This window comes from Pinus tabuliformis, chromosome 2_1 (genome assembly GCF_031772625.1).
Source record: "Pinus tabuliformis cultivar Carrire ecotype Pingquan chromosome 2_1, CPIR1, whole genome shotgun sequence".
Classification (NCBI taxonomy): domain Eukaryota; kingdom Viridiplantae; phylum Streptophyta; class Pinopsida; order Pinales; family Pinaceae; genus Pinus; species Pinus tabuliformis.
Window position 1 is genome coordinate 204,998,604 of NC_142299.1, and position 22,221 is coordinate 205,020,824.

A 22,221-nucleotide genomic window follows, 5' to 3' on the forward strand; every position below is an offset into this window, starting at 1 on the left:
AAACTGAAGAGATACAACCTACAGCAGATCCGTTGTAACTCCCCCTTTGCTCAAAATCTCCTCTCTCTTCCTCACTCAAAATATAGATCTACATAGACGCAATACAATTCCCTCATATATAGTGAGGGGTTGCCTTCTAGGGCAAAAAATATAGCTTAAACATAACTTCTACCGTCAGATCATCTGCCTAATTAATGACCCAAATTGACTAGAAATTACTATACTTTTATAAGGAAAATTTACATCTGTTTTTAGCTTCGGGGGTGCTGCCCTAAAGCCCCCGCTGGGGGACCATTGGCTCCCGAACCCCCCATCTAGGGGGGTTATCCCCCCCGCGTGGAGGGGTGTACAATATTCCTAGGTTATACATTCGGCTGAAACCTTTAATATGAATATAATCAGCCTCCACACCCAACACACAGTTTTTGGCCTCATAAGGGTGATGATTCTCAAATTAGGGTTTAAGAGATATTTCCTTCAGGTGAAGCTCAATGAATTTTCCAATCAATGTCTTAGGAAGACTCTAAACTGCATATATGAATGAGTACATTGCATTATGGTCATGTTTCTAGCACTTCGGGGTATGTCATGGGGAAGTGCAGGAGGTGTGACAAAATAATGTATAATAGATGCCCCCTAAAGCATGAAGGAAGAAAAATGAGTGATGGATGAGATTCTTTACAATATTTTTCAAGGACGAGGTCACACGCTATCAGAAGACCTACAAATCAAGGACGCATATACATATACATATTGGAGAACAAGACATGAATCTATAGCATGGGCGCAGCAATCCAGATAATAAGGACTATATGAAAGGATACATGGTATGGGCGTGGCCATCCAATACAGAAGGATCATCTGTAATCTAAGATCGAAGACATGGATGAAACCATTGAATATAGAAGGATCATCATCATAAATATAAAGTCCAATGGTATGGTCATAACCATACGTATAGCAGAAACATGTATACAATCATGAAAAACATATAACTCCATGAAACGTGAGTCATATTAGGCAAGATGCAAGGTCTTGCGCTCCATCCCGACATCAAAATAAAAATTCTGACATGCGAATGAATTTGTTGAAGTCGAACATGCTAGAAAACCACCTGATTACCGTCCAATGATGTGGACCATTAACGGGTACAAGAAAAACCGCCAATAATGACAATGGCTGTCAATGTACGACAATACAATCTTTGAATGTAATAATGAAGCCGAAGTCGAACACTCGTGGAATAACCTGATCAAAGGCCAATAGTGAAAACCTGTCGTTAGATGCGAAGAACTTGACATTAAGCCATGCAATCTCTAAGGTACTGAAAGGGAATTTCTAAGTCATATTCTTGGATAATGAGCTGAATTCGATAGGAAGTAACCCGTCGAAGGAGGGTCATATTGTATCCCCCATAATCGACATGGAATAAGGAATAAAGTGGAATAATTTTCAAGATTGTAGCAAAATACCAGACTATGTATAGGTAGTAAACTTTAGATAGGACTTCTCTTGAACATATTGGCAATACAACTCTGGAGTGTGGAAGCATTAGACTCAAAATAGGACCAAGGGTCATAATGACAAGGTGAAAATGTCATATGAGAGGAAAAAATGGATCACCTAAATCCGGAAGGACAAGTGACTGAGTGAGGATATCCCAAACCCAACACGAGAGTAGAAGAGTGTCATGTTCAAGAGAGACATGCTGCCTATACAAAGGATGTTTCATCCTCATTTTTCCCTGCTATTTCTAGTGAGTAACTCTTTATTTTTACACAAGCTTGAAGAGGATACCATCTGCTTGTCATATAAGTTCATCCATCGGATGAATCCATCCTCATAACTTTTAGGAGTCCTAGGAAGGAGAAACTCGGGATCATCATGGTGACAAGTATTTCGTCATTTTAACTTTTATGAGTCTGACAGAAGAGAAACTTGGTGTCTTTTTCATATTTAGATAGTTTGAAAAAGATACGAAAAATAAAACTCCATCAGGTCCCTTTTCATAATTTGTCTCTCGAATCTAAAAAGGTAGAAAACAATATTTGAGAGAACCTCCAAGCCATGTCCGACTAAGGTGTTCCTTTTTCGTACAATAGTCTATCTCAGTCCAGAAAATGGTTAAACTTATACTAAGTAGATGTCAATTCATTTACTTTTACGAGTTCGAAAAGACAAGTACTCAGTGATCTTTCCATATTTTTGGAGTCTGAAAAGAGTTGAAAGAGGACTCCTCCAGGAGTAACAATTGGTGTAAAAGGATAGAAACTGGTTCTGGTAATGATGGAACTACTCAAAACATGTAACAGTCAAGATACTGGCTAATAATACCACTCATTATAGACGTTCCTCAGGAAAGGGTAAAACAACCAAGTGAAATTGTACGATCAGCCAAAGAGATGATGACGATGGAATGAAATAACCAAGGCTCATTTGGTAAAAATAGGCTGATAAAAATGAAAATCACGAGATGCAAAGAGGGAAATGGTTTCATTTTTTCACAAGATTGAAACATGGGAAAAAAACTATGCTTTAATTTCTTGAAACATGGGAAAAAAATATTCTTCAATTGCTTGAAACATGGGAAAGAACTATGCTTCAATTGCTTGAAACATGAGAAAAAACTATGCTTCAATTGCTTGAAACATGGGAAAAAACTATGCTTCAATTGGTTTCAATTTTACACAAGCTTGAAATGGAAACAAACTATGCTTGGATTTGGTTTCATTTTTAAAAAAGCTTAAAACAAAGATAAACCATGCTTGAGTTTGGTTTTCATGCCCCCATCATAATCACTCAATTCGAGGTACATTCCCCCATGCTTCATTTCATTCACCTAAGTGGATGGAAAGAAGGTTCACTTACGAGATCAAGTGAAAGACTCGACTGGGTTTTTACAAGATATAATAAAAGACTCAAATTGCAAGGGGATTTGTTTCATTTTTTAATGAGCTTGACACAGGTAAAGGAACTATGCTCATGGGACCTATTTCATTTTTTAATGAGGTTGACATAGTAAAAGAACTATCCTCGTATCCCTTGTTTCATTTTTTAAGGAGCTGGACACAAGACAAGGAAATTTGCTCCATACACCTTGTTTCATTTTTTGGCGAGCTTGACACAAGTCAAGGAACTCTACTCCAATCCCTTGTTTCATTTTTTAAGGAGCTTGACACAAGACAAGGAACTATGCTCCTTTTCTTTTTTTCATTTTTTAAGGAGCTTGACACAAGACAAGGAACTCTGCTCCATTCCTTTGTTTCATTTTTTAAGGAGCTTGACAAATGACAAGGAACTCTACTCCATGACACCTTGATCACAACCCAAAAAAGGCCATGGATTCCAAGAGGCTCTCATTAGATGGGAGAACAACACTCTGGAAGGGATACATGTCTAGGGATCCAATGGAAAATTTGGGCTCCAATTCCCCTAGTACATGGTGTACTACATCACCTAATAGATTATTAGTACATGTGGGCTTAGAATAGGTGGCCACATAATTAACCTGTGGCAGGGGTGATACTGATTTCACATAAGAACCATTTAGGGTTGATGGTTGAGCGGGAGTTGATTCGGGACCAATGCAAGTTGATTAATGATCACAATGCTTCCTTCATGTGGGAAACACATCACTCCAAAGAGGGAAGAAATAAGAGCTCCCATGACGTAAACATAGTCATAGCCAACGAGTAGATTAAAATCCAATGGGCCTTGGACAACCATCACGTCTATAGAAATAGTATTCCCTCCCAAATTAATAGGCAACTTAGGAAGGATCCCTAACAATTGATTGGTTCCTCTGTTAAAAGCTAATAAATTCTAGATTACGGGGACAAGCTAAGGAGAACCTAAAGATTTCCAAGCAGTTGAGGATGGGATGCTAACAGATGCTCCCTCATCTATGAATGTGTTAGGTATGGCCATATGGTAAGCTTGTACTATAATTCGAAAAGGCACATAAGATGGAAGGTGATATCCTGTCAGTCAACTCCAATCAAAACAAGTGACTAAACTACTCGAAGGGGGTGTCGTGGGAATGTGAGAGCTTCCCTCTTGCTCTATGGGAATAGGAATATTTCCCTCCGGTTCATTCAAAACTTAAGAAACTAGAAGAACCTGAGCAGTATGAGGTTCACTCTCTACTAAAAAGGTATATTTAACTGAAGGTTGAGTGAAGTCTACCAGTTTCTCAATCAATGGTTGGTCGAGAACGGACTCATGAGACTCTCTTTCAGAGAGAGCAGGGTTGACCAAAGATGAATTTTGATCAATCACTGGATCAACTAGTGAAGGATCAGGGAAAATATTTTGATACCAACCGGAACATGAGGTTGAGAATCTGTAAGATTTTCCAACTCTTTGGAAGCTTCATCCATAAGAGGACAAAGGTGAATGGGATGATTACCTTCACACAACTTACAAGGAAATTTGACTTTTCCCTTTTTTCCATGAGCTTTACTAGTTGAAGGTTTATCACCAGCATGATTGCCAGAGGCTGATGACAAAGGTCAATGTGAACCTGTGGACCACACTTCTAAGACCTTGGGAATACCAGGACAATTCCGAAGAAGGTGGTCACCCTTACATAACATGCAAGGGAATTTTACTTTCTGGGGCTGGTTGGAAGATTTTCCTTCATTAGTTGCATTAGTAGAAATAGTTGTTTGGTTGCCCCCTTGCTTATTTTGCTTCTTCTTCTTTGTCATATTCTTCTTCTTCTTAGCTTCCTGGTTACTAGAATCCAAACTTTCACTAGGTAAAGAGGAAGAATGGGGTGAAGAAACAGGCGAAGAAGGCAAGGGGTCAACTTTAGGATCATCATGATGTTGATGTTGTTTAGGTGAAGGAGAACTTGGTTGAAAAGCAGTTGGAACACTTGGAACCACAAAGGTCAAAAATAACCAAAGTGGTAGACCAATGGTCAATCCAGGAAGGGACAACATCACCATATAGGGAGCACTAGTATTTCCAAAAGAAAGAAAAGGACATGGATTCCCATGAGAGGAGTTTCCTTGACTAGTAGACTTAGGAAATGTTGTCATTGGTATCAAGCTAAGATCTACTAAGGATAATTTCCACAAGAGGGATGTTGTTCCGCTGTCAATTAATTTTAGAATTTGAAACAAAAACTTTTCCTTTTCATGTTTTAAGAGTCGAGAAAAGAATGAAAAGGTGACTCTAGTCACTTTTGTTGGTTTAGCAAGCTTGAAAGGAAAAGTGCTTGATGATATTTTCAAATTTAAAGAGTCAGAAAATATAGAAATGACCACTCAGGTAACTCTAGGTAAAAAGGAGTACCAAGTAACTGTGAACTGCAATATACACCTCAGCAAATAATTTTACCAGGGACTTGACGTACGTGAAGGCAATGTCCTCGAATGCTATGTTCAGTGTATCACGTTTACAAGGTGGTAGACTTGACTTCCTACGGATAAAGGTTTGCAACCTATGAGGGTCTCCCTTTATATACTTGATTGTATGGGGAGCACAATTACATGCTAGAATTGTCTAATGCAAGAGTGAATGATAGCTGCTAAGTTTTAAATACATCAGAACATGTCTCTAGCCTAGACTACTAAGTATGAAGCATTAATTTTTCAAATGCTCCTTATATTGATTGAGATAAATTTTAAAATTAATATTCAATTATGTCTCAGTTTTGGGCTCAAAATGATGTCACATGAACACCTAAGATGCAACTATATGAGAAAAGGGAAACTTTTGTTTCAATGAAAGCTATACTAATCAAGGGAAGAAATTTCAGTCAATAATGCATCATGCAAAATGTATTCCACTAAATTTCTTGTCTTCCAAATGAAAAATGTGAAAATGAAATCTAATCTTTCATTTCACTAAATGCAATGCCAAAAGTAAAAATGATTTCCACTTTTCACTATCCTAAATGCAACTTTTTGAAAGAAAAATGACTTTGACTTTGCTAAGATGCATTTATATGAACTATGCTTTCCTTTTCGTTTTGAATGATTTGATGCACCTAATACAGTTTTTAGCTTCCAAAGATTGAAAAATTTGATCTATTTTCAATGATGAATCTCAGAAAATAACTTTTCAATGCAACTAATCTAATTCATTTTCACGAAAAGTAAATTTCGAAATACAAGCTAAAACAAATGCAAAATGAAGTTTTCAATGATTTCCACCAAAAAAAAAAAAAAACACTCAATCAATAAAAAAAACAAGAATCTCAATGACACCAATAAGCAGCAAGAAATTACCAATTGACTAGAAACCCTAGAACTCGGTCAAATTTCACTTCGAAGCCAATGAGACAAATTTTGCAAATTAATCTAGACAATCAATCAAAACATTGACAAATCCAAGCATACAGGATGGGAAAAGACCTTAGGGGAGAAGACACGCTAGATTCTTAGGAAGAAACCTAAAAAATTCTCACATTCAAGAATCATCGCTACTTTATATACGCAAACCCACGATTATCACTACTTTGTATAGGCAAACCCATGATGGAATCACTACTTTGTATAGAAAAAGTAGTGATGATTTCAGCGCGACAAAAAATGAAGAAGAAAAATTCATCGGGACTATAAAGGTAAAAACCATGATACCATCGCGACTGTTAAGGATAAACCTGTGATGGGCGAGGAATATGGGAAAAAAATTAAAAATATTCAATGAAAGAATCCAGACTTAGCACTCTAAGGCAGTTGTCAGTGATGATATACACCTAGATTGACGCAGACAAGCTGCAAAATTGCCGGTTGGTCAAACTAGACAAAAGATCAGGATGAAGGATTGAAAAGAAAGGATCATAGGCTCCCCAGCGGAGTCACCATTTTGTTAACAATGTTAATCCTATCTGCGGATAGAGATGATCCCTCTAGCCCATTGAGTGGGTCTAGCAACCAATGTGACAATCAACTAGACATCTTCTTAGGTTATAATTGAAAAGTAGAACGAAAGAGATGGCCTACCTCATTTTGATGCTATTCTAATTTCCTTTGTTGAGAGCCTCGAACTGCTTATGTCACGGGCATTTTCTTGCTTCTCTCAGTGTTTATGTACCTTCAAAAGTGACCAAGAGACAATAACGTATGCCAAAACCAATAACAACCTACTTAACTGACCAAGGAATGTCAAGCTAAATAATACATGAACATATATATTTTGGCAAGATGAACCAACAGTTCTATATTATTAAGAAATAAAGGGAAGCTTAAAAGAAAATCCTTGATGTTGAAAGGCTATCCTTGAGTGGTAATCCATGTCACTCTACAATAACTCCTTCTCCAAGTCTAATGAATAGCCTCTAGGCACAAGCTTAGAATAAGGGTGCAAATAGACATAGACCAACCCAGACTCTAACCTGACCAACCATTTGGGAATGGAAGAGGATGAATTTATAGGCTGGGAAAGGGAGATAGGACCTCTCCAAAGATAGGATTAGGTCCTTGTCTCAAGGAGTTATCTCATAGGGATAAGATAAAGAGGGCAAGTTGGGAGGATGTAACCTCCTCTATGTGAAACAACCTCCAGCTCGCTTCTCTGGAAGCTTCTAGATCACGAAGCTTCTCATCCTTGTTGGTTAGTTGAATTGTTTATTAATTAACAATCAAGTACCACATTAAATTGTCAACCTGGGAAAGTATTTTTATTTCAAAGGCTACTGCGTACTGTATGTACTTAACTCTAAAAGCATTAAAAAGTTGTAGTATACGTAATTCTCACGTTATGTCATAACAGTGTACTGTAAAGATAAAATGAAAGCAGTTAATTTAAGATAACAAATCCGAAAAGAAGAGTGATGGATGCTCTGTTATCAGAGGATCAAGACCCTATCCTCCAAGCAAGGACGTTCAGCACCTGCCCCTGTAACCAGATTGCTAATACACACTGAAATTCTAATTCACCGGTGAAGTACAACTTCAAACGATTAAAAAAACAGAGTGCCAACAAAAAGGAAATTATCAGAGGTAATGCTACAGAATCCAAAACAGAGTATCAGCATAAAGAAATCACCAAACACGCTTACACACTTGATAGAAAAGTAAATGGGTGAATCTTGTGAGGAAGGTGGGCCCGGTCCCTCTCACAAGATTCCTGAGAACACAACTGCTAGATTAGGTACTCAGAACAATCTTCTATTCATCTGCCAAAAGATCTAGTACAATAAAAGTTCAGACTTTGTTGTTGTCTTTTAAAAATTCCCCTTACAAAACTATTTCTCCCCTTCTCTAATGTAGATGTCTCCTCTTTATAGAGGAGACATCTATTACAATAGATTATCACAGTTCATTCAGTTAGCCAAAAATAAGAGTTACAGAATGCTGTTATAACAGTGCAACAGTATATTCTTTCTTGAGTTTATTTCTGTTACGCAGCTGGTAACCGAACTTCGACCATCCTCTTAGGATCCTCGTATTATCCTTCGTCGTTTCCCCATGGTTGCTGTTTTAGTAAACCCGTGTTGTTCCTGATACTTTAGCAACTGTAACTGTGTTTTTCCCTTTTTGGACAGTTGTTGATCATGCCGCGTCAGCGTGGAATTATGGAAATCTCCATATAGTTTCCACTTGTTGTTTCCAGTTGTTGCAAAAATAGCATTCTCCTGCTTTAGATGGTTGTCGTTGCTGGCTGTAGCAACTGCGTAGTTGCTGCTTCCGGTGTTGCAGCAACTGCGTAGTTGCTGTTTCTGGTGTTACAACGACTATAAATTATAATTCCTGCAGACTTTAAACAGTCCAGCGATTACTTGGCAACTTAATTAACTTTCCAAAGACAAATATAAAGATATTCATGAATATGCAATGAACAATTAAACATATAGATATGCGGAGAGTTACTTCGTACCTTGGGGTGATTAAGTCATTATACAATCAAATCTTTCAACCTATGACTGAAAAAGGATAATATTATGGCAAAAATATAAGGTCAAAATTGATCAATTCTGAGTCCTAACATCCCCCCCAACTGAAGAGATTGCATGTCCCTATGCAATGCTTACTCTGAGTCTGAGTCGGAGTACTGGGATGAACAGTGTAGATTATTGAGACAATAGTTATAGGAAGTGGCATCAAACTTCTTCCCGAACCCACAGACAGTCTGTATTTGCCTCCATGTTGCTGCTTCTTCCTTGTTGGATAATCCAAACTGGCCCTTATATTGTTCACCAGATAACCATAGAATTGGAAATTTAAATATGTAGCCCATCCAATTTTCAACACTGTGTTGCATCCATCTAACATAGTAAGGTACCCTTGAGAGTGCTACCTGTAAATTAGGTGGATTATAAGGGTGATATTCCTGCCTCTCCTTGGGGTAGTTTTCCCAAAACAAGTTATTTGCCTTGACAGCCAAGGGTGCCTTAGTTCTCACATAGTGTTGACAGTCTCTCAGGACCATTGCTTGTAGTTTCCTGACGTGGTCCTTCATTTCAGGATCACTCACCATTCTTAGATGTTGTGCAATGAAGGTGGCTACGTTCAGCGGTTCAGCTCTAATCCACAGAAGGCAATTCTGTTCATTATGTTGAGCTGAGGTAAAGGCGTTCTGCCATGTAAGTTGGTTAGCTTAAAAGGAGATGAAGGCTCTCAGCTGTATGTCGCCAACAACAGGTATCATATTCATGTTTCTTTCTTCGGACATGGCTTCATTATGGAGATAGATCTCACATAACAAATTTTGATCATTTTTAGGTGCCTCTGCAAAGGTTTGCATAAATTGCTCTGATGTAACCACCTGATGAGGTCTACCTTCTCTAACAGCCTTTATCTGTAAGATGTGAGTCTTTCCCTTAAAAATGTTGCATAATTGAAATAGGGTTTCCTTGTGGCAAGTATTCTTTGGAATAACTCAAACATCTGGGACAATCTGGCTTTCAGCTCCTTAATTTCTTTGTACTGAGCTCTACACTGCTCAAGTGCTTCCCGGTTCTTATATGCATAATTGAACCAGGTCCCCTTTTTCTATTGGAATGCTTTGCCTTGTGACAGCTCATATTCTCTCCACCATTTTCCTTTTAGTTCCTGAAAACTATCTGTTTCTGTGCATGCATCACTAACAGAGGGAAGTTTTGTTTGTGTAAAGGCATCAACAAGGGTAGTCTGCCTTGTGATAATTAGAGTCGGCCGGAATGATCCAATGTCTTCCTTTCCATTTCCAGCTACAATTTCTTCTTCATGTTCTATATTCTGTACTGATTCTTGTGTATTTTCTTCCTGTTCTTGTTCTATGGGGATTCGGGTAGGCCGGGGTGAGTCTGTGCCTTTTTCCTCATTTCCTCCTGTAACTATTTCTTCCTTTTGGGTATGTGGGGGTGAATCTCTGCCTTCTTCTTCATTTCCTGCTGTAGCTTCTTCTTCCTTTTGGATAGGCCGGGGTGAATCTCTGCCTTCTTCTTCATTTCCTGGTGTAGCTTCTTTTCCTTCTCGTTGCATGGGAGTTTGAATAGGCCTGGGTGAGTTTATATTTTCTTCTTTTTCTATGGCAGTTTGAATAGGCCGTGGTGACTTTTCCTCTTCTCTATTTTCGGTTACCTCCTGCATAGTTTCTGGAGAACTTGCTAGTTCTTGTGTGTCAGCAAGTTCTTTTGTTTGCTCTGGTGCAGTTTCTGGAGAACTTACTGGTTCTTGTGTGTCAGCAAGTTCTTATGTTTGCTCTGGTGCAGTTTCTGGAGAACTTACTGGTTCTTGTGTGTCCGCAAGTTCTTCTGTTTGCTCCTGCACCATTTCTGGAGAGCCTGTTGGTTCTTGTGTGACAACAGGTTCTTCTGTCTGTTCCTGCACCTTTTCTTGAGAGCCTGTTGGTTCTTGTGTGACAACAGGTTCTTCTGTCTGTTCCTGCACCTTTTCTGGAGAGCCTGTTGGTTCTTGTGCGACAACAGGTTCTTCTCTCTGCTCCTACACCTTCTCTGGAGAGCCTGTTGGTTCTTGTGTGAAAACAGGTTCTTCTGTCTGCTCCTGCACCTTTTCTGAAGAGCCTGTTGGTTCTTGTGTGACAACAGGTTCTTCTGTTTTCTCAGAGGGTTGTGGTGTTTCCATCTGTGTAACAACAGGTTCTTTTGTTTCCACCACAACAGCAGGAACTTCATTCATTAGTTCTGCCACTACCTTGTATCCTACTTGAGTAAACATCTCACCACAATTGGCACACACATATTCATTGTCCTTACTCGTGCTAAAATATGCAGGTTAAATTCATTTTGATAGGCTTCCTTGACCCTTATTATTTCCTCCTGGTAGTCCTGAATCTGGGACTTCAGAAATTCAATTTTTTCCTGCAGAGAAGCTATGGTAGGCTGAGCTTGTGGAGTAGCAGGTTCCAGTGGAGGCAAAGGTTGTGCTTCATCATTGGTTTGATCCCTTATACCCTCGACAGGTGGTTCTTGTGTGTCACCTGGTGTAGTGGCTGTTCCTTGTGTTGCAGCTTCTTGGCCAATATTACCTTGGGTGTCGGCAGCTGGTTCTTGTGTGTTAGCTGTCTTAAAATATGATGTCACGAAACTGTGAACACTCTGCATCTCAACCTCCGAGGGTGAGGTAGAGGAGTTTCCAGGGCTGGTGAGAGTGCGGGTTTTTAAGGTGATGGGTGGTGAGCTAGGGAGGGTATGGCTAGGAATTTCAGCTATTACAGACGACCGAGTCCTTTGCTTTGGTAGAGAAGCAGGGAATTCAGACATTTTTATTTTCCTGCTGGCTTTCTTTAAGATAGGGATGGTGGCAGAAATAGCAACTGCTTTAGCCGAAGCCCTAGTTCTTCTTCTTTTTGGTGGGGTTCCCTTTTTCTGCTGTATTTTCCGTTTGAGGAGAGTAATAGGGATGTTATCTTCAGAGTCATCAGTAGAAATACCAAGTATGGGAATGGAAGGATTGGTTCTATTGGGGGATGGAATTGTTTCTGCGAGTATTTCTACCGGTGATTGTTCATTTTCAGCAACTTGTGGGGGTGTTTCCTGGAGGACTTCTTTGGACATTTGTTCTGGAATGTCGTCTGTTTGCTGAGGGATTTCTACGGGTATTTGCTCAGGAATTTCCTCTGTTTGCTGAGGCATTTCTTCATCTTGCTGAGGTGTATCTTCAGCTTGGTGAAGAATTTCCTCTTCTTGATGAGGAATTTCATGTTATGGTTGTGGAATTTCTGCCTCTTGGTGGGGATTAATGGGGGGTGGAGGGTTATTTAAGGAGAGGCCTCTATTTATCAGCAATTGGGCTAAACGGTGGTGTTTCAGGGAAAGAAGCGGACGCTTTGCATTGACAATATAACGTGACATATTTTTGAGACATCTCAATAAATAATATGGCATATTTATCAACTGACCATTCCTCAAATGATTCAACAAGACAAAATCATGCTGGTAAATTACCTGGTACCGGCCTTCGCACGTCAGATATTGCTTCACAAATTCAGCAACTTTCGGCCACGATTGAGGTAATGACTGAAGTGCTATGCCTCTACCCTTGGGTTCTACCTGCTCGCCTGGTCGAAGAAAGTCCTACTGCGCATTAAGGATCAAGTGCTTCCTACTGAACCATCGTATGCCATTAGCTGGTAGCCCGGTAACTTGGGCTATGGGTTCCTCCGTGACTGGAATTCAAACTCCTTGAACGACAGAAAATCCCTCTGTTAAATTGCATGCAAACTTGAGGACTTGCTGCGCGTCGAAGTCTGGAAGTCTCGTGAAATAATCTATCCATCCCACTTGCAGAAAGATTTGATAAACCTCAGGATAGAGCTCAAGAAGTGCTGTTGTGCCAGGTTCATGTGTAATGAGGTTTCTTCCCATAGCTGTTATTTCAGTGAATTTCACAGTTCAGAGCCGAGCTTCCGAATTCAGTTCAGAGTAAACCGTTGCAAATGGTAACATGCCGTGATAAGCTGACTTTTACATATTACCGGGAGAGTTAAGGACGGCGGCAGTTGGCGTAGTATGTAATTATGAGAGCGCTTTGGTAATCCTCCCCCCCTACACGTAAGTGATATGATTGGAAGTATAATTATTTGGTAGTCCTATCAGCTTCTCCACATTAACTATTATTTAATGTCCATACATAATCATGCGTACCTTTATGTTTTACCTTTTTGGTTGCTGTGTCAAAAAGTCTTGTCTTATCTTTTGCTGGATCATAATGATTACCGCGGGTCTGGGAACATGGGAATACCGGCGATTTTTAATAATAATGACGGGAAGTGATAGTGGGGTATTGTAATCATCATAATAAGTGGTGTATTTCATAAAAATTCGTTTCTTGGGGGCTGAGGTGATAAGACTGGTGTTTTTGTAAATGAGAGGATTGCTAAAAAGGTATTACGGGATCGGGAAGTGGTGTTGCAGCAACGGGATTGGTGTTGCAGCCACTGGAAATGATGTTACGTCATCAGAAAAAGATTTTGTAATAACGTAAAAAGGTGTTGCAGCAACGGGGATCGGTGTTGCAGCAACAGGAAACGGTGTTGCAGCAACAGGAATCGGTGTTGCAGCAACGGGAATTGGTGTTACAGCAACGGGAGTTCCAAACCTGCAAAGTGATTCCTTTAAAGCTTTCGTTCTCAGCTATTTTCCACAGCTCAAATCTGCAAAATACTGAAACATAATACGGTAACCCTTGGCAGTGATTATTAGTAGTTAAATAAAAAGAATATCTAATCTAAAAAAAATGCATAAGTAAACAAAGATTTAAGTTCTTTGAGGGACAACAAGTTCCCCCGGAAAAGAATACTATTTAATTGCCATGCAAGTGGCTTTAAAATCTTCTTTAGAAACAAGCCTCTGATATAACCGAAGTCGATAGCCATTCACTAGTAACGGTGCTCTGCTTCCATCAATTGTTAAAAGTCTAACCGTCCCATTTGGAAAAGCAGCATTCACTTCATAAGGCCCTAACCACCTTGTTCTTAACTTACCTTGGAAATTCTCAAAACGGGAATCATAAAGTAGAGCCCAGTTACCTTTCTGAAACTGCTTTTGCTTGATGGTTCTGTCATGCCACCTGCTTCTTTGTTGTTGTATCATGGTTGTCTGATGGATGGCATCCAGTCTTTTCTCATCCAATTCTTGAAGTTGTTGTAACCTCACTGTCTGTGCATCAGTCAAATCAAGGTTAACAGCTAAAGCAGTTCTTAAAGTTTTGATCTCAAACTCTACAGGGAAAATAACATTCTTTCAAAAAACTAATTCATAGGGTGAAAAACCTGTGGTATTCCTCCAAGTAGTTCTATAGGCCCATAATGCCTCGGGCAACCTTTGAAACCAGTCCCTTCTATTTTCCTTTATTGTTTTTGTTAAGATGGCTTCTATGACTTTATTGGTGCTTTCTACCTGCCCATTTGCTTGGGGGTGATAAGGTGTAGTCATTTTGTGCTTAATATGATATTTCTGAAGCGTATTTTTGAAGCCATGAGAGTTGAAAGGAGGTCCTCCATCTGTGACTAATTCTCTAGGCAATCCAAATCTAACAAAGATTTCTTCAAATAAAAATGTTAGTACGGCTTCTTCATTAGCTTTCAGGAGTGCCCTAGCTTCTACCCATTTAGTCATGTAATATGTGCATACTAATATGTACACTCTTTGATTGGATGGAGGATTAATGGGACCTATAAAATCTAATGCCCATTTCTCAAAAGGTTCAAGAATTACCTGGGGATTGAGAGGCATTTCATCCCTGTGATTAGGCTGGCCCATTCTTTGACAGCTATCACAGGCCTTGACATATTTTCTAGCATCTTTAAAGAGTGATGGCCAATAATAACCCATTCTGAGTACCTTGTGTGATGTTCTTTTATCTGCAAAATGTCCTCCACAAGGGCCATCATGACAAGCTTTTAGTACATCATAAATTTCATCTTCACCAATGCACCTTCGGATTTCCTGATAAATTCCTGTATGGAAAAGACACCCACTTATCCAGCTGTACCTAGCACTTTGCTGGATGATCTTTCTTCTTTACCTGTGTGATAGGTGTGATGGTAATTTTCCTGCAACTAGATAATTGGCAATGTCTGCATACCAAGGTGAGTGAGCAGATACTGCAAATAAATATTCATCAGGAAAAGAATCATCTACTGGAGCATTTTCATTAGTTTTTGATCGAGAAAGGAAATCAGCAACTACATTTTCTTTTCCTGGCCTATCTACAATTGTGATGTCAAATTCTTGCAATAATAACAACCATCTGGTGACTCGGGCATATGTAACTGATTTATTCATCAAATATTTAATGGCCGAGTGATCAGTATGCACAAAAGTAGTGTAGCCAGTAATATAATGTCGAAATTTATTTATTGCATAAATAACTGCTAGGAATTCCTTCTCAGTGACTGTATAATTTAATTCAGCTGGTGTCATATTCTTACTGATAAAATAAATGGCATAGGGAATACTATTTTCTTCCTGACCCAAGACAACTCCAATTGCAGTGTCTGAGGCATCAGAGGATATATGAAAGGGTAGTGCCCAATCAGGTCCTCTCAAAATGGGAGTTGCAGACAACTGATGTTTAAGTTCATTAAATGCTTTTTCACAATCATCAGTCCACTTAAATTCAACATTCTTTCTTAATAGCACAAATAAAGGAGAAGCTATTTTGGAAAAATTCTTAATAAATCTTCTATAGTATCCAACATGTCCTAAAAAGCTTCTTACATTAGTTTGTGTTTTGGGGATAGGGAGAGTCTGAATTACCTGTATTTTAGCTGGATCGACTTGAATTCCTAGGAATGAGACAAAGTGACCCAATACAATACCTTGATTCATCATCATATGGCACTTTTCAGTGCTTAAGGCAAGGTGTGCTTCTATACACTGCTTAAGTACTTTTTCAAGATTCTGCAGTGCATCCTCAAAAGTCACTCCATAAGGAGTAAAGTCATCCATAAGTATTTCTAATGAATCATTTAGCATATCAGAAAAAATCCCTATCACTGCTCTTTGAAATGTTGTTGGAGCATTACATAGCCCAAATGGAAGTACCCTGTAAGCAAAGGTCCCCCAAGGGCTAGTAAACGTGGTCTTGTCCTGGTCTTGGGGTGCAATCTTAATTTGATTAATACCACTGAACCCGTCCAAGAATGAAAAGAATTTCTTACCTGCCAAATTATCCAATACCTGATCAATGAATGGTAAAGGGAAATGGTCTTTCTGAGTGGCTTTATTCAGTGCTCTGTAATCCACACATACTCTCCATTTACCATTTTTCTTAGGTACAATTACAAGTGGGGAAACCCACTCACTATCAGATATAGGGTATATAAATCCTGCATTCAAGAGTTTTTGAAGTTCCTCCTTCACAATTTCCCTTAGATTGGGATTCATTCGCCGCTGGGGTTGACAGACTGGCCGGGATCCTTCTTTAATATAAATCCAGTGAGTGCATAGCTCAGGGGAGATCCCTTTCATGTCTGTATAGTCCCATGCAAATGCTTCTTTATTTTCCTGGAGTAACTTTATTAATTATTGTTTTTCATTGTCAGTTAAATTAGGATTTATATTTAATGTTTTGCTAGGCTCAATTTCTATTGTTGTACTTTTGGAGGGGCTGCCTACTGTTGTCTGAAATAAATTCTTATCTTCCAAGTTCTGCTGAGTTTCAGATTCCAAGATTGCAGTAAAGTGGCTGTACATTTCTGGGTTAACCGAAGAAGGTTCAGAAATGAAGCTGCTGATCAATTCATCTTCGGTAGAATCTTTGAAAGTTAAGGCTTGTCCGATAGTCAATATAGGTTGGGTTTCTTCATCCTCATAATCTACCCATACAGAGCTGTCATTATTAATCATGGGTGTAGCATGAGGATAAAGGGTAAGCTGTTTTGTTTCCTTCCCATTAGAGATGGTCATTGATCCTGATCTACAGCTAATGAAAGAATCTGTTGTAGCCAGCCAAGGTCTTCCTAGAATCAGTGGATGACCCCCCAACTTTGTTTTAGTTTGTAACACCACAAAGTCGGCTAGGTAATTCCAGGATTCTACGGAAATTATTAAATCTTCAATGACCCCTTCAGGTTTAATTGTAGAGCGATCAACCAATTCTAGGATGGTTGGTGTTTCCCTAATAAAGTTTTTTAACTGAAGCAATTGTGTTGTTTCCAATGTCATAATATTTATTACAGCTCCTAAGTCTACTAGAACTTTAGAGACAAGAGTTTTTCCAACCTGAACTGTTACTGTAGGGTGACCAAGGTCACCATATTTCACAGGAGGATCTTTTTCTATCATTAAAGCAGTCAGTTCTCCCATCACATGAACTGTGAGGGGGTCCTTAGCTTTTCTTCCAGGTTTCTTTATGCATATATCTCTAACAGTCCTAGCATAAATGGGAACATCTCTTAGCGCTTGCAACAATGGAATTTTAACGTATAAATTCTGTAGTTCACCTAAAAGGTTAAAAGCAGGTTGCTCCAGTGTTTTAGTGAGAGCCAAACGTTCAGGGAATGGCAGATCTGCTGTCTGATCATTGTTGTTAGATGTTGATTCCACTGTTTCAACATTATTCTTAGCAGGTTTTTATTTTCTAACTTCCTCTTTATCATAGTCAGTGATGTCATCAATGATGGGTTCAACAATTCTCCCTGAACGAAGATGGATATCGTTACATTGCATGGGGAAGACAGGCTGATTTTGAATATCAATTACTTGCAAGGCTTTATTATTATTTGGGTTGGGGTTGGGTTGCACAAGCAGCTGCGGTCTAATTGCGTGGTTATTTGGAGGAGTATTAGATGGTAAGGAAAGAGATTGTTGTTGTTGAGGAAATGGCATCTGTTGGGCTATCCAACCTGGGTTCCATTGATTGAAATACGGTTGCTGGGGAGCCCAAGGATTCCATATGGTAGGATCAGGAAAAGGGAGATTTGGTTGTTGCATAGGTGGAAAACGCATTGTGTTAAAGGGTGGGTACTGCATTTGGTTTATGGGTGGGTAATTTGTTTGAAAAGGAGAATGATTATTCCAACGATTAAATGCTGTGTTAGAATTCATACCTTGTCTCTGTGGCCATTGCCTCCTCTGTGTCATCAGGTACACTGCTTCAGCCTCTTCTTCAGTTGACTGCAATGCTGCTTTAATTCCAGGCAGAGAGGGGCATTGCTGGGTCTCATGGTCCTTTTCGCAGATCGTGCAGATTGGTACCTTATCTTATGGGCATTCCCTGAGTGGGTGTTTTTCTCTGCATTTGGAACAAAAAATAGCTAGGGCAGCTTCTGCTTCTACCTGTTTCTTCTTTACCTACAGAGCATTAATTTGTGAAGAAAAAGAGCTTAACATCTCAGTTTTAAATTCTTCTAATAAATTACCTATTTCATCCCTTGTTGCTCCTTTGCTTGCTGACTTCTGAACTCTTGAATATACGTTGTCCCTGCTTTTTGATCTGCTTACTGCTCCTCTTGAAAATCTCATGTAGAGATTGATAATTTCATCAAATGGTTCCTTGGAAATGTCCCCTTTTCCCAGCATGTTTAACATGTCCAAGCAGTCATCGCGTACCCCTTTCAGCAATATAGTTTTCAGAATATCTTTACTCATATTAGGGTGGTCGGACCGCTGCAGATTATACTGCAATATTTCCACAAAATCTTCCAGATTCTCGTCCTCCTTCTGAACCATTTTAAACAATTCTTCCTTCCTTTCTCTTGTCCGGTAGTAATCTTGATACTTAGCCAGAAATATTTCTTTCATCTGATCCCAGGTAGTGATTGCCTGAGCTCCTAAGCTCATAAACCACCTTAACGCATTCCCTTTCAGTGTTGCTGGAAAAAGTTTTAGTTTCTGATTAGGGCTCACATAATCATAACTTCTACATAGTATGTCGAATTCAAAGAGGAATTCATCCGAGTCTTCAGAGGATAACCTGTGAAAGTTGGGTAATGCTGAAAGTGGAATGTTTTTCATGGGAGTTGCCCCTCTTGGGAGCTCCCCAATAGGGAATTCTAGGGTAGAGAGCGAATTTTCCCCTCTTCCTTCTGTTCTATTATCCTTCATTGGTATTTTTCCTGAATCACTTGCTTTATCTTCTGTATCTTCTGTTTCTTCAGGTTCTTCTACCGGTTCCTTAGTGTATTCTGGTACTTCCAGCTTCCTTTCATGTCCCAGTACTTCCTCCGTCTGTCGATCTGTTTGTGAGGAATACTAGATCTGAGGTCTCCAGGAACTTGTCCTCTGTGATGTTTCAGCCTTTGAGATGATTTCGTCAATATAAGTTTTTCTTCCTCCTCCGCCTTTGCCGCCTGTGAAATTAGGTTTCCTGCGTCCTCTCATGCACCTGTTATTCTCAAAAAGAAATCATCAATGCTTTTAGAAATCTCTAGTTGCCTTCCCCGGCAACGGCTCCAAAATGTTGGCTAGTTGAATTGTTTATTAATAAACAATCAAGTACCACATTAAATTGTCAACATGGGAAAGTCTTTTTATTTCAAAGGCTACTGCGTACTGTATGTACTTAACTCTAAAAGCATTAAAAAGTTGTAGTATACGTAATTCTCACATTATGTCATAACAGTGTACTGTAAAGATAAAATGAAAGCAGTTAATTTAAGATAACAAATCCGAAAAGAAGAGTGATAGATGCTCTGTTATCAGAGGATCAGGACCCTATCCTCCAAGCAAGGACGTTCAGCACCTGCCCCTATAACCAGATTGCTAATACACACTGAAATTCTAATTCACCGGTAAAGTACAACTTCAAACGATTAACAAAACAGAGTGCCAGCAAAAAGGAAATTATCAGAGGTAATGCTACAGAATCCAAAACAGAGTATTAGCATAAAGAAATCACCAAACACACTTACACACTTGACAGAAAAATAAATGGGTGAATCTTGTGAGGAAGGTGGGCCCAGTCCCTCTCACAAGATTCCCAAGAACACAACTACTAGATTAGGTACTCAGAACAATCTTCTATTCATCTGCCAAAAGATTCAGTACAATAAAAGTTCAGACTTTGCTGTTGTCTTTTCAAAATTCCCCTTACAAAACTATTTCTCCCCTTCTCTAATGTAGATGTCTCCTCTTTATAGAGGAGACATCTATTACAATAGATTATCATAGTTCAATCAGTTAGCCAAAAATAAGAATTACATAATGATGTTATAACAGTGCAACAATGTATTATTTCTTGAGTTTATTTCTGTTACGCAGTTGGTAACCAAACTTCGACCATCCTCTCAGGATCCTCGTATTATCCTTCGTCGTTTCCCCATGGTTGTTGTTTTAGTAAACCCGTGTTGTTCCTGATACTTTAGCAACTGTAACTGTGTTTTTCCCTTTTTGGACAGTTGCTGATCATGCCGCGTCAGCGTGGAATTCCAGCAATCTCCAGATAGTTGCCGCTTGTTGTTTCCAGTTGTTGCAAAAATAGCATTCTCCTGCTTTAGATGGTTGCCGTTGCTGGCTGTAGCAACTGCGTAGTTGCTGCTTCTGGTGTTGCAGCAACTGCGTAGTTGCTGTTTCTGGTGTTACAGCAACTATAAATTATAATTCCTGCAGACTTTAAACAGTCCAGCGATTACTTGGCAACTTAATTAACTTTTCCAAAGATAAATATAAAGATATTCATGAATATGCAATGAACAATTAAACATATAGATATGCGGAGAGTTACTTCGTACCTTGGGGTGATTAAGTCATTATACAATCAAAGCTTTCAACCTATGACTGAAAAAGGATAATATTATGGCAAAAATATAAGGTCAAAATTGGTCAATTCTGAGTCCTAACAATCCTATTTGTGAAAATTTCCTTTTTGGGATCATCGCAGGTACATGAGAAAAAAGAATGATGCCATCATGGGTCTGGTATAGTGCAGTATGCGACCATCATAGGTTTTAGCCTCATAAGGGAGATGATTCTCAAATTATGGTTTAAGAGCTATTTCCTTCAGGTGAAGCTCAAGGCATTGTTCCAATCAATCTCTTAGGAAGGCTCTAAATTTCATATAGGAATAATTACAATGCAATATGGTCATGTTTCTGCCACTTCGGGGTATGTCATGGGGAAGTGCAGGAGGTGTGACAAAATACTGTGTAACAGATCTGGATATCGACGACAGGATTAAATCAGAGATCAGCGGAATGATGTGTGAGCATATTACAATGTCGACGGGATTAATGTATCTAATATTAGTTATTGAATGGAATCATAGGTCGTAGCGGGAGACGTATCACAAGTCGGAAGTCGGAGAGGAATAAATATCGCATATCAGAGCAGAGGCCTTTATCGCATATCACAGATCAGAGTTTTAGCAATATCACAGTGTTTGTGATGTCACATATCGGAGGATGAGTGGGAACTGCCAAAAGTCAGAATTCAAAAGTCTGAGTTGAATGGATATCAAATATCAGAGATAGGAATGGGAGGTGCATCACAATATCAGAGTAGGGGACTTTATCGCATATCGGCGATCAGAGGTTTTGCATGGTGTCACATAACAAAAATATCGATATGGTATCTCTGATATGCTTGAGCGGAAGAGGATTACAATATATTGGGAGTCCTCTCATAGTGCTTATTATAATATGTTGAAATCTTTTAAAAGGGATAACACTATTGTCTCTTGGAGTTTATGTGTGTTTATCATTATAAAGGGCCAATATCATATGTATCAAGGTTTTGGTATCAGAGAATTCTAAAAGAGTTCCTCTAATGTCATAACTCTGAAAACTCCGATATGACTCTATTATAAAAAAGTTTCCCAACCAATAAACTACAACCACTTTATCAAAAGACACATCTCCTTATAAGCTAAAAGCCACTATTTGGAAAATATAGCCACTAATAAATAATGATGAAAAGCCACTATTTGGAAAATATAGCCACTAATAAATAATAATGAAGATCTTGGTCTCGGGGGCTATGTTTTATTCATTAATCTAAGATGTTTAGAAAAACTTAACTACAAAGTTTATAATCAAACTTAGGAAAACTATAAAAATAAAACAAATGTAAATAAAAAGAAAATTAGACTATAAATGAAGTAATCACATTCAAAGCCTACATGAAATGCAAAAAAGGGTCCACATGCCTATTATGATAAAATAAAATGGGGGTGTTGTGTTCTCACTACAACAAGTTCTTTATAAATATTTCTTTTCAAGTCAATTATCGATTGTAGTATAGTGAAGAATGAAGGAAACACAAAAATATTCAGTCAAATTAAACAAACCATATAATTATGAATTATGTTACATAACTAATGACTAAATATTCAGAAGAAACATGACAAAGCAATAAAAAATTCTATCATGTATGAGATCCAT